Raw genomic sequence first — 14448 nt, 5'->3', positions numbered from 1 at the left:
AAAGCATTGCCAAACCTTTCCCATACCACAATAAGGAAGTTTCTTTGTTATTCTAGTAATCCGTTTACTTGTGGAATCCAGGGTTTTACATGTACAGAATTCAAAATCTTCCTTTCACTATCACATCCAAGTATGATGTCATAAAGTCTCGCTGATGGGTTTTGGGATATGTAACAAAACTGGTCTCTGGATGATATTTGGTCAAGTCTAGCTATCACCACCTTAACCTGAACCCAGTGAGGTGCATTTAGAATTCAGTCTTTAACAATTACTTTCATCATTTCAGAATACATTAACACTCTGTATTACTCATCATGCATAACATCAAGCCCAGGAAAAATAGTATGCTGATGCAACTTACTACACCACTAAAAAGCAGTTTTCCCTGTGAACAACTGAACAGCCAAAAACAACAACATTCTGGTCTGCTGACAAAATGCACTTAGTGGTTGAAATGTATCTGAGTTATTTCAATAAGCATGCTCTCTGTGATTTCTGTTTTTTTTTCAGTTTGGTGATTCTAACAAACTGATGGCATGGAATCAGCATGAGATTGTAGGCTGGCCGGTTCACAGAGAAGATGAAAAAAGTCACAACTTTAAAATAAGAGATTCAAATTAACATAGAACTAATTGTTTGAGATCAAATATTAATGATGCAACCCGGAAAATTACGTATGAACAAAAGCAACAGGCACATTCATCTTGAACTTTTCGAATAGATTCTTTACACTGGAATAGTTTCAAGTAAATCCAACCACTTTCACATTACTGCATGCTCTGTAACGCTAGATCTGTTAGAATATATAAGGGGTACATTTAAACAGTCTTGTTAGGTCATTTAGACTGCAAGTTAACGAATAAACATTCTTCTGGATTTATGCTTCAGTGAAGTCACTGTTTTACCCTGATTTAGCCTCCACAAATCCGTAACATTTGTGCAAAGCCCATAATAGATTATTGTAATCCACTTAACTCCTTTATAACTGACTTGTCCAAAAAAGATTGCACACTAAAGCAGGAGGCACTGCACACCATGTAGCAGACAATTTATAGTAACCAGATTATCAGAAAATACTGAAGATGTAGATTCCACATAGATTACATTCGTGAAATGGTGACGGTCTGCAAATACATCTTAAATTATTTATTCTGAGAGAAAAAAAAAACAGCAGAGAATATTCCGATTCAGGCTGAATAACTTATAACAACTTTGTGAGGTTTCAAAATGTTAATGCAGAGCATTCTGGAGCATATGAGATCAATATATGATATGTCTAATATTCCAATGAACTACACTACCACCACTCCTCAAAGAATGCTTAACCTCCTCAGCCCTTGTCCAGTGGAGTACTTGATTATTATTACTGTCATTATGCCTCAGTCTTCCTCTTATAGATACCAAATTCGTAGTTTGTTGATAACATTGTTACTGCACTGAAGGTGTCATTAAGCTGAGGCTGTTAGTTTCTGAAGAGAAGGAATGCACCATCCAATGATCAGGGGCCTGGAGAGACCTCTTAAGTTAAGTCCAATCAAGTAATTAGAGCAATGAGGTAATTAAAGACATGTGCTGGGAGTAAGCCAAGGGAGACTGGGCTCACTGCGACCTTAAAACTTTAAAGCCTGTGTTAGTGTTTCTCAGCGCTGGTCCTAAACCAGAAAACTATTCTGTTTTATTGTTCAATTGACCACTTACATAATACAGCTTCATTAAGCTGTTAACTGAGTACTGATCTGGATATGATGTCTCTTCATACATTATACATTTCTGCACTGTTGAGAAAGAAGTATTTTGTGTGTTAAGTATAATAAAAAGATCCGAGTAAACAGTTAATTTGTATTTCTCAAAGAAATTACCAAAAAAAAGATTAGCCCTTCTTACTTAAGAGCTTAGAGGGAACAAGCTCCAGTATATTCAGTGGCTTTCTGGGACCAATGTTGAGAAACTCCTATAAAAAAACACACACACACAAAGGATTCCACTTTTGTGAAGCAAAGACTTACAAGCCACATAATCAAGGACTATCCACAAAGGTTCATGTCTGGAAGTCATATGGAAAAGAGCTATTTAAATTCACACTGCAAAGAGCACAGACATATATTTTATTTCATGTACTTTATTTCTTGTGTGAGAAATGTGCATGATATGCTTTTTCCATGCATGCAATTGGTGGAGGATTATTGTGGAATGTGACAAACTCTCCTTCATTGTGAAATACTTCTCATTTGATTTATGCAGTAAAGAATATCAACATGCCTCTTGAGAAGAGTTTCAGTAATGGCAAAACAAACAAGCTTGAAGAATAGTACATAACCCATAATGCTGGCAGAACCCCACACATTGACACTCTACAATATATCCCTCTCAAAGACAAATATCTTTTTGTTTAATACCTATTATATTCATGTAATGTATACCCATGTAAACTGCACTGCTCTGACATACACTACTTCAGCATGACCCTGTTTTGCTTTGTTATTTTACCACTTTATTCAAAGTACCTCAGTTTTCTTTTGTCATCCTTCCTTCCACTCCACCTCTTCTGAATTTTTTGAAGTGACAAAAGACAAATGGCAAACAATAAACTTCAGTTTTGGCTTTGTTGGACACTGTTGACCAACTGCAGGAAAGTTGATGCAATGCATCTGTATTATGGATACTCTATATTTATTGGAAAGTAAGTTATGGTTTATTTATTTAGATAGCATTGTTGACAACGAGGAACACTTTTATTTATTGACCTATTCGTGCCAAAGTGGAAATTACCTGTATTATATTCTTCATCCTATACTGACTGTTGAATAAATTTTACCAGCTTTAAAAAAATCAATGTTGCATGTTACTCTATAAATACACTGCTGCTATGTGTTCCAAACACACACGATACCGCATGTTACTAGTTTGGCTTTTTACAACATTGTCACACAACACTTGGACTCCCCTGCAGTTATACAATATTGAGCATTTATAACATATCACAACCTACTACAGAAAAAAGTTCAGTTCAAGATCTGAATAACTGTGATGCTTTGATGAAGGCTCCTTCACAGTGTTGAATCACAAGAACCAGCAGTGAAGCAGTTGTTACCAGCTAGCAGTAAAACCCTTTTTAGAGTTACTTAACTTTATACCTCTAAATGTATACCAATAAATGCATATCTCTAAATTTACCACGGGTATCAGAATGCACAGAGGGCAGAATGCATGTATTTCTGCAAGTGTGGCATTTTGGGGTCTGTCAGTTAGACTTGCTGAACCATGTTTAACATGTTTTGACAGCCAGTTTGACAGTTTGATGTTATATATTATTAACACCTTCATATACTGCTATAGTGACACGTTAGCTAGTTAATTAGGCTCCAAGTTACCCTTGGAGCCACATACAGTATACTATGCTGACTGAAGCAGAGTAGATGAAACCCCAATAGTAGCTGTCCAAAAAGTAGCTAGCTAGCTAGCTTTAAACTACTGAAATCACCATATCCATGTACCATGTGCTAGCTAGCTAGCTGATGTTAACAGTAAGTGTGTTATTTTTTTCATTGCTTTGAAACTATTCTCATTTAGCTAACATACATGGGTCCTAGGACACCTTTGGAAGCACCCTGAGTAAGTAGCTACACTATGAGTCTACATTATTTCATAGTGAGTGACAAATGTTTTTGGAACCAGGGGACTATATTCTAGTTATCTTGCTATAATCTGGAAATTTAGCTAAATGTATCCTGTGACATACACAGCTACAAGTATGAGAAGATACACCATAGCTTGCTAGCTGCTTAACATGAACTGTTCCCCCTAAGACTATGTGTATCTGCTTCCAACCATACTACCTAGTGCACACCACCAGGTATACAGCAAGCATTTAAAAAGTCTGATTTAAAAAAAGCCTGAGAGTGCACTTTGCTCCACTATTATGCCACAATGTTTATAATTATATCTATATGTAAGTACTATTGAACCTCCTCATGCACTTCAAAAGAGGCCATATATATTTCGGGTGATATTGCTTAGTGTGTCAAGAAAATAAAATACTGACACCCAACACATTCTCCCCTTGCTGCCTTTCTGTGGGGAGTAAAAATATGAATGAAGAATGCTTGCTTCGATTTTTGGTACTCCCAAATAGGCAAGAACACATTCAGGGAATTTTATTCCATACTTGCTCATGCATACTTGAATTTGCGAACCTGATGTAATATGTTGGCTATGGACTTCTCTACTTTTATGCTTGTTGGCTAGTAGCAAGTAGGTGATTTGGAACACAGCCTGTTTCTCCACCCAAACACATTTGTATGGGACTAATGATGCCATTTGGAGCATGTGACTTGAAAAGGACTAGGTTTATGATTGTAGGCACAGAGGCTCCTGACTGTAGGATGGGTAGGCCTGTGACCTTTTCAAGATGTGATGGTGCAATTATATGGCAAACATATACATGTGGTAAGTATATGTATGTTTCTTTCTGGAGTGCAGTGAGAGTACAGTACACTTATCTTCATAGGAGTCTTAAGCCCTCCCTGTAAGATGTGCCAGGCAGACAGGCCACCACAGGATGCCCATGATGCTCATGTGCCCAGTCTTGGCCACGATCATGACCACAGAGCCCTAGAGGATCAGACTAGCTGGATGAACTTTTTCTCCACATGTCAAACAAGCTGGCTATGCACATATCTGTGAAACCAGTTATTATTAAATACTATAATACTTTGCATACTAAGCTACCTGAAAAACGCATTCAATATCCTGTATATATAAAAAAAGAAACCTGAAGTTGGCTGCAGTAGTGGGCTTTCTCACAAGCTCCGTTATGTGGTTGAATCCAATGATTACAGAGACCTCAAAGCCTCCTCTTTCCTGGAAAATTCAATATCTGAAGTAGAGAACCATAAGCTATTTAAAAAGAGCACAGTGAAAAAGGTTGAACAGCATGAACTTATTTCTTAATCTTGTTACACAGCAAGCATTCCCTCCAACCAGCATTTTTGGCATTTATAATAGTTTTTTTTTTTTTTTTTTACGTATCACTGCAAACCATTAAACATGATGCCACATAAAAGAACAGTTGATCTTACTTTTTAGTAATATTATTTACTATATATATAATATATATCAAATATGTTTCATTTATATATTAATTATATATCAGATATATTTAAATGCTACAACATTTAAAACAGGCCTTAACCTGGTTGTTCACTATTAAGTAATGCCTGACAAGACCTTACCTCTACAGGATCTAGCCTCCTAATAAATGAAAGTGGCTCCACTGCTCCTTGCTTTATTGCATTGATTTTGTTTTTATTTTGTTGGTAGTTGCTTTACTGGACCTTAAAATGTTGCATGCTGTCTTACAAAATTGGACAATATTAGTTGATGGTGGGTCAGTGCTCAAGCACATTTTAATTTCCTTCTTCAGAAAAACTACACTTCTGCTCTCTTCTTTTGCAGGTCCAACCTTTTTTTCTCAGCCATTTTCACAATAATTTTGCAAATTACTGAAATATATAAACAATCCAATTTCTGTGGATATACTGCAATTTAACAGCACTGAGGTAAGAGGTAATTCAACAAACATACTGAAAGCAAACAAAGCTGGATAGATGCAATTTAATCTGCTTCTATGACTCATGTCTGCGTGATTATATTCATTATTGTGACTGCAGTACTCATAATAATAAAAAAATCATGAAAAATAATCATCCATTATTATGTTTATTCAAAGCTCAATTTGTCTCCAAAGGACATGAATGAGTAGCTGCAACACAGAGATCCTGGATACAGTGTCACCGCCCTGTACTCCCTATAACAATCCTTTCATCTATTCACAGGGCTCGCCTGCTTTCTTAATTCTATACTTCTCCATGTTTTGTCTAGTTTCATTATCCATTATCAGTGAACAAATAACTTAAAAGGATGCCAAACATCCTTATCAAATTTAGCAAGTATAATATCTTGAGCACCCATCAAACCACTGCAAACCTACCTTATCATTGTGGAAACAAACTCATAAGGATGAGTTCATAAGAATCATAATAATTCAGCATTCACTGTACCGTGGAGGAAAATTATATGGTTGGCTTCTAACCATTGTAAGTCATTTTCCAATCTAAATTAAAATGCATAGTACTTAACTATCTTATACTATGTCATAGTATTGTATCATGATTGAACTTACATTTTACATTTAATCATTTGGCAGGCACTCTTATCTTATTCAGCTTATGAGGAAATGTACAATTCAACATTTTCGTGCTTCTTAGCTGGATGGGCTTGTTCACTACAACTTATTTTTGGGACTGCTTTCAACAACATTAAGAGGCAAGTGGCACATCCTTCACTGCCAAAGAAATGTAATCATCACACCAAGTGGCACAGATGGGGTAATGAAGCCATTTATATGGAAGAGAGCAGAATTTAATTTAGATAGATTTTAAAAGGCTGCAGACTGTGTCCCAAACCATGAGGTATTCCAATCGGGAGGCTCTGATGAGACTCCTAATCTCATCAGTGACTCATGCACGGGAAGATGAAATGAAAACATTGCCTCACTTTGCATGAGGTATTGGTGTACTTTAAACCCGACTTGCTGCCCTGCATTTTGACACCATCTAGCATGGGTTGAAACTAAAATAAACAAAGAGAAACACATGGCACAAGACAAAGAGTGAAAAATCTGTCTGTACAATAAAGGAAGACAGAAATGACCTTCCAAAGCAATATCAGATCATGAGGTCGTGGAGTAATCAATTCAGTGACCTAATGCCAACCAACACTTTGTTATGCTGGATTTACTCCTTTAAGGAGCAGTAGACATTAACTGCTTACAAGATCCAATAAGTACCAAAACATGCAAATCACAGTGAGTCTGGTCTAAAATGTAATAACAAGTCTGATCTGTAGTATTTACTCCTTTCTGTGAGGGAGGGGAGACATCAAGAGATTGACCATAACCATCTATTGCCTGGTATTGACAGGATATTTATACAGTCTCCAAGACAGTTTATCTGATGCTTACAACCACCAAGCGTTAGCTTGTACCAAGACATACTACCGTTATTGTGTCTGGGACAATTCTTTTGTAATGGCAATGCTATAAATAATATTAAATTTAGTGATCCATTAAATCAGTGAGCCATATAGTTTGGCTGAGATCCTTTATTAAGTGTGCATGTTTTATAGAACATCCACTCAAGATAACAACGCGAAGACCCTATGTGAGAAAAGACTGTTCTTACACATTTTCTGCATATATTAAGGTAATAATGGAGATGCCATCTTTTTCGTGCATAGTTTTTATTTCTTATTTTCTGATGGGACATTTTGACTTTTGTTACCAGGGGGTAGTATCTCACTCACACACCTACACGCATACATTCTTTTATTTTGGGTTTTTTTTTTGGCACCTGCTGCTACGTCATCACGCAGCTGACGGTCCCCCTAAGGGTGGGGCTACCTCTGATTGCCTTCATAGGAGCTCCAGGTGATCAAAGGTGTGGTGGAGTTTGGCGTGTGAATGGTGGCAAGTTTAAACTGAGCAAGTGGTTTGCCTCCAAGGAAGAGGAAGATATGAGCTTGATCAACTCGTGGGCACGAAGCCGATTCAAGGTATGAGCTAGCGGTAAAAGTAATTTAAGCATATGCACATTGTTGGTTGTGAAATAAGAATAATGACGGCATGCCAGTGAACCACACCACGACCGACGCCAATGCCATCCATCCATGAATGCCAAACACCATTACAGATTGACCAAGGGTTGACAGTGAAAAGATTAGGCTGAAAATTTACTTTAAAATTTTTTAGTTGGCTTAATTTGCAGATCATGTAATTAAGATCATTTAATAAAAATAGAAAATGAATGATGCTGCAGGTTTGCCTCCAAGTTGGAGCATTGTTGTTGTATGCTTGAGCAAGTATCAAATAATAAATTAAAAATTTGTTGTTCATAGACACATACTATTATATGCTAAAGAAGAGTGGGCCTTGACATTAACTTTTCTACAAGAATTGGAAAACCGATACAAGAATTGAGAATTAAAATTCAGTTCTACATTCATATAACAAAAACTTCTACAGACTTTTAACTGTTCAATTTTATGTCCTACTAAATCCAGTTAAAATGAACAATCACTAATCTTCTATTTTTCATTCTAATAAATCAAGTTAACACATTCCTCATGGTAGTCTCTACAAATAAAAAAAATATTTGCTGTGCAGTTGAGGATGAGCCAACAAAACATAGAAACACCCTTCTCAGTAGTCTGTGAAATTTGTCATGACAAATTGTGACTGTAATGGAATTTAAATAATAATCACTTTAATATACTTTATTTGAACATTTCTTAACATATAAGGTGCTTTATATAGAAGGATAAAAACAAACATAAATAGGAAATGACAATGATCACATAATAATGAGATAGAACAATATAACTTATATAACATATAAAATATCCAGAGACTTTTTTAAATGAGTTCAAAATATTAAATATATATAAAATTTATATATATATATATGTATGTAAATTACAAATTGATAAATACCAAAATGAATAAAACATTACCAAAAAAGTAACCACTCATTTAAAATCAAGTTTATAAAAGTGGGTTTTTAAAAGGGATTTAAAGGGAGACACAGATTTAGGTAGTCTGATCCCTTTGGGAAGACTGTCCCAGAGCCTAGGAGCTTTTACAGATAAAGCACGATCCACTTTGGTATTCATTCAGGACTCTGGAACATTCAGGACTTTATCCGATGATATAAGTGGCCGATAAGTTCTACACGGATTTAACAGCCAGTTATACAACCAGGAGCCAAAACATGTCTTGCTTTAAAAGTAATCAGTAAAATCTTGAAGTCAATTCTAAAACTAAACATTGCAACAGGGCTAGGACATGGGTTGTGTGATTTCTCTTTTTGGTCCTGGTTAGGAGCATAGCTGCTGCATTCTGCACTAACTGCAGGTATGAAAGTGCCTCCCAACAGAAAGGATGTCTTTCTCCAAATCAGTGCATGACAGCGGTTACTGCGGGAAAAATTGAACTAGCTTCCTTACATGTTGTTCAAAATTTAGATACAAAATTACTCCAAGATTCCTAAAAGTAGATTTCACATTAGCGGTTAGGGGTCAAAGCTATACTGAATCTCAGTGACATGTTCAGGAGCAATAATTACAACATTTCACTTGTCAGAATTCAGCTGAAGAAGGACTTTTGACATCCAACGCTTAATGTCTCTAAGGTAGTCCTGAAGAGTTAGTAGAAATACAATAGAAATACCTTCTATTTGTGCTGAGTTTAGATCTATTGAGGTAGGGGTGGACATTTACAAGCAAAACCTTTTATGCTTTCAAGAACTGTGAAGCTGGCCAAGATAGTGCATACATTCAATACATATAAAAACACCAAGAATGCTGTTTCCAAACATTGCACTTTTTTACTGCATCAAACAATGTGCTTCATACCAAAACACACTCTACTAATGAAGGAGTTCTTATTTCACAATTTTTATTTCATTGCCAACATGCCATATATGTCCCATAGTAATATAGTTTTACTTTCACAGGGTAAAACAGGTGGTTTTGTTTATTGTTTTATAGTTTTCCTTCAGCCCCTCAGGGGAGGAGATGTGGGGTTTCACTGTCAGATTTGTCCTTTTTTACTGCACAGTACATCAATTTGATGAATCAGATGTGTCTGAAACTGCTAAAATCACTCCTGAAGTTCAAAGACATTTCAGTCATTTCTAGGTGAGATATTACTAGAGCAGAACACAAAATTGTTCGTTTTTGTCACTTTAAGGATGAGTAATGTGTAACGTTAATTCATCAGCCTCACAGGAGACTGAAGGAAGACTAACAAGATGGGGCCAGCACTGATCTTTTTATCCAAAGAAACTGAGTATGTATTTAGATGAAATGTCTTATAAATGCCATAAATGTCATCAACCTGTAACGATGGCCTACTGGTGTGGGAGTACACAGTATTTGTGGCAATGTTATAGGCATTATTTTAACTCTTTTACTGCATTTATAATTGTTTTTATGTTGGTATTTTGATGACCACATGTGACATTTGTAACAACAAGGTAAAATCCTTTCATACATCATTTTTATGACAAAGAACTACAAAGTAGGGGTGATTTTGTTGTACATGTCTTTGAGGGAAAATGTCATATCTGCTCAAAAACCAAACAGTGTACACTTCTATTTATCATTAAACAATGAGAGAGTGATTGACTGTGGTGAGAGTGTGGGGAGAGAGTGTGGTGACTGCCATAGAAAGGCAGTAGACCTAGAACACAGAATCACCTCTGATGTGGCAGCAAATCATGGAATGGGACTCCACTTAAGAACAGTGCAAAAGCAGAACAAGGACTATTTTTACCTAAAGTGAAGAAAATGATGACAGATACTAACTCCAGAACATAGTAAGATCTGGAATTTGGGCAAAGATACAGTGAATCATCTGCTGATTGAGATTCCAAAAAGAAAAAAGTAATATGAGAACAAGATGTAACCCACTGGATTACAGTACCCAAAACCAATAAGTTGCTTTTCCATACTATGGCCGTGGATAAAGCATTATAAGATCCTTTCAAAAGAAAGTATGGATCCTTGAAATAAAACCCCTAGATTTACAACCTGAAAACTTACAACCTATGTCCTGCTGTTAATGGGGTAGGTTTATCGTCAGTTGATTGTCACCCTACAGGAATGTAAGACCAAAGCTACACGAACAAGAAGAACAACGCTTTGCTTTGCTCTGTCTGGATCTGTCTATGTCCATTCTCTTGCCCTCCAACATGTTGACAACTGAAAAAAGAGTTTTGGAAGTGTAGGGTACATGGTGATAATTGCCATAGTCCATTCAACTAGGTTTCATTTGAAACATTTTGGTGGTTCAGACTGTGAGTAGACCCATCTATTCTGGAACTTTGCTTACATATTTCCAAACATCAACTGAGATAAATGGGAAATAAGATTTGAACATCACAAAACTGGGCGTTGCATGACATTTCCCTGTTTTAAACCACACTAATGCACAACTCAGGATTTTCCACATTTTATAAAGCCAAGATGTATTAGGCAATTCTGGTGTGCCCATATTTTACTTATGAGCACACCACCTATATGATTTGTATTTTTTTCATTCCCTGTGCATATTCTAAGGAAACTCTGGCTGCATTCCAACAGGAAGGCTCTTCTGACTCATACTTATGACTCACACTCACACCCATGTGCACAAACCCATATGTTGCTACAGTGATAAGGGAAGCTTTTATGAAGACATACTTGTTTGTACAAGACCATGCCACACATCTGTCCTCTTTGAGAAATCTCCTTTATAACGATCATGTTTACACTGCCAATGTGCCCCCATGTGAACACCTAGTCATTTATTCTGACTTCATGTAATTTTAATTAACAGAGAAACAGGGCAGCTGTCATGAATCTATTGTCTATTTCTAGTTTGGGAATCATATTGATCAAGGCTATGTACCCATATCAGTGCGGAAAGCAGATGTTCTCAATGGGACACAGGTGAGAGCTGGCCCCTCTGATCACTAGTGTGTGTGGATGTGGAGTTGACTCCACTGTTACACAATCAGGGTAATGTTTTGTGATTGCAAGTACTTAAATAATATTAACCCTGACCCACACTGTGGGACAAGTGTTATAGGCATAGGGTCCCAAATGGGTCTGGGGGTAGAGTAAAAACCGATCAAGTAAGATTCAGAAACAAATGATTAACCTGCTATTAATCTAAATGCAATTTCATGTTTGAGACATGGCAAGTGTCAGAGGATTTATAGGAGTGCTTACTGTGTAACGTTGATGTCTCAGCCATTGATAAAGCTCATCATCTGTCACTTATAAGTCACTTTGGATAAAAGTGTCTGCCAAATGAATAAATGTACATCTAATGTAAATGTAAATGCGTGTATGCAAGCCAGCACATTGAAAAGAATTACTAATTTAACATGCCAATCTCCAACAGAGTGGCAGAATCAATTTTGTCAATCATGGTGACAAAAAAAATCTGTCTATTTTCACCATGATCTTTTTGAATTCTTCTGCTTATGACATGAGCTAAAAAAAATGACAAAAACATCTGTGGAGGATATATTCCGAGACTTGCATGTTACAAGTAATAGCACTTGAAACTGATGGATATGATATCAGCATATTTGTGGCAAAGAATAATTTGCTGATTATTGCATTTGTGCACAGACTGAAGAAATGTATTCCTATGGCTGCAATGCATTAAAGCCTACCATTTTCTGCATTATCTGCAGTAAGAGTAATCTGTTGTAAACAGTGGTGGAATGAGTACCAAAAAATCCCACTCAACTAGAAGTACTCCAGGGAAATGTTTTCACTTCAGAATTTTTTTTTTTTTTTTGCATAAAAGTATTCATCCTGGAAGCTAACTGAGTAAGAGTGAGTACCTGATTAAAACATACTGCAATAAAAGAAATAAAATTACTTTTGTGTTACATTTTTGGGAACCATTTACCATCATATTTACATTTATTCATTTGGCAGACGCTTTTATCCAAAGCGACTTACATAGGTTACAGTTCTTTACAATGTTATCCATTTATACAGCTGGATATTTACTGTGTATATATTATATGTAAGTTACTGAAGTGTAGCTCAATTTTGCCATGTTAACCTGAGCTGTCCTGTGCAATGTCCTGTGCATTCATCAAAAAAGATACATACTCACACAAAATGTTTACTTTCCCTTGCTATCTCACTCATGCAGCTAGCGAGCCATCGTGTCATTAATAATCTCTTAAATGTGGAGCATGGTAACACTGCAACCATTTCTGTGGCAACATTAATTAAACATCTAACTGCATTTAGCTGGCTTGCAACTTCTCAAATGCATATTATTGAAACTATTGAAATCTACCTCTACATGGTAACAGTTCTTGTAAGCTGATATCTCCAGTGACATTACTGCATGTTTACCAAGATGAATAGTTTGTGCAGTTGGTGATGTTCATCCTCTCAGTCATTTGAAAGTGGCCTTCTCTGTGTCCTCCATTAATGTGACAACCAGTCAATCAGCTAGCAAACCATTACTGTTTTGTAAATTGCAGCCAGCATTTGCCTCTGGAATTGAAAAGATTAAAATGTACCTGTTCCATATTTGAAATTATGGTTTCATCTTCTTTACTTTGGACAACATGTTAAATGTGACATTCTCCCCTCAGTCCCTGTTTTGCATCAGGGAATAGGGTGCTCCCTGTCCCTGTCCTATTTCTTGAGTGTCAGATATGCCCACAGCTTTCAAATGCTTATACATTTGTGCTCAGAATGTGGATACTGGGACCAAAACCTGAGAAACCTGTTAAAACATGAAAAATTAGAGGCATTCGGTTGCTAGCCCTCTCCCAGAGAGGTGGTGTCAGAAACACATTCTGAGTTGGAGCTACCATAGCAATTCTCACCATATGTGCTGAGTTATATCTGACACCCTTTGATAAATCCACCAGAAAAGAAGCACTTGTAACTTGTGGAATATGCTCCTGCAGTTCTACATTCCAGCCAATTCCTTAATACTGACATATATGATATTTTTTATCAGAAAATATAAGTAATTGTGGAGGGAAGGGATACTATATCATATAACACAAACTGTGAAACAGTAGCTGCTCTTTTGCTCCAAAGTAAAATAGAATACGACAAAAAAGGCATGCAGAACACAGGATTGTGGCTGACACTCCTCAGATATTTGAAATTTGTTGTTCTTATGTATCAGCTAAAACATCCATCTACCTTCAGTGACCTGAGTGAATGTAGGAATTACAGCAAGTGATTCTGATAGGTGTTTTAGCTTCTTTGAGCCTCTAATCCAATACGTAAAGTACATCATATATCCCTTTGGCAGCAGGTGGATAGCATTTAACCAATGTGAAACCAAAGAAATTGCCATCACATTTTTGCACATAATGGAGGATTTGAATCGTGGAAAGGACATGGGGTCCTGAGGAACAGAGCACAGCTTTCTGGTTGTTGCATGAGGCACTACCCATCATCACTGCAGCCACTGCTGATGCTCTGCGGGATCCATGCTGTTTACCCCACATTCCCACCACATACAGCCAGCCAAGTGTGAGGTACAGCAGGCAAACAGAACCGCCTTTTCAGTTTTTTCCCAAGGAATGACACTTAGCCAGACATTTTGCACTCAATGGTTCAGTGAACATGAAAAATAAATAGTGTAAACTTGGGGTTTATTATATTTTAATTGGCAAGCTTTACGACTCAAACGAAGGAAAAAAAACTGCTGCCACACTAAACACAATCTATGAGGAGGCTCCCAATCCAAAATTCAGTTAATCCATTTCCCCTCCTAGGCACAAAGGAGAGAGCCATCAGCAATCACTGTGATTCAGCACTGTTTTGATAATTACATCTGTCTGGAGAGCC

Source organism: Megalops cyprinoides, chromosome 2, assembly GCF_013368585.1.
Source record: "Megalops cyprinoides isolate fMegCyp1 chromosome 2, fMegCyp1.pri, whole genome shotgun sequence".
Classification (NCBI taxonomy): domain Eukaryota; kingdom Metazoa; phylum Chordata; class Actinopteri; order Elopiformes; family Megalopidae; genus Megalops; species Megalops cyprinoides.
The sequence above is the reverse complement of the archived record's forward strand: the minus strand, read 5'-3'. Positions refer to the sequence as shown.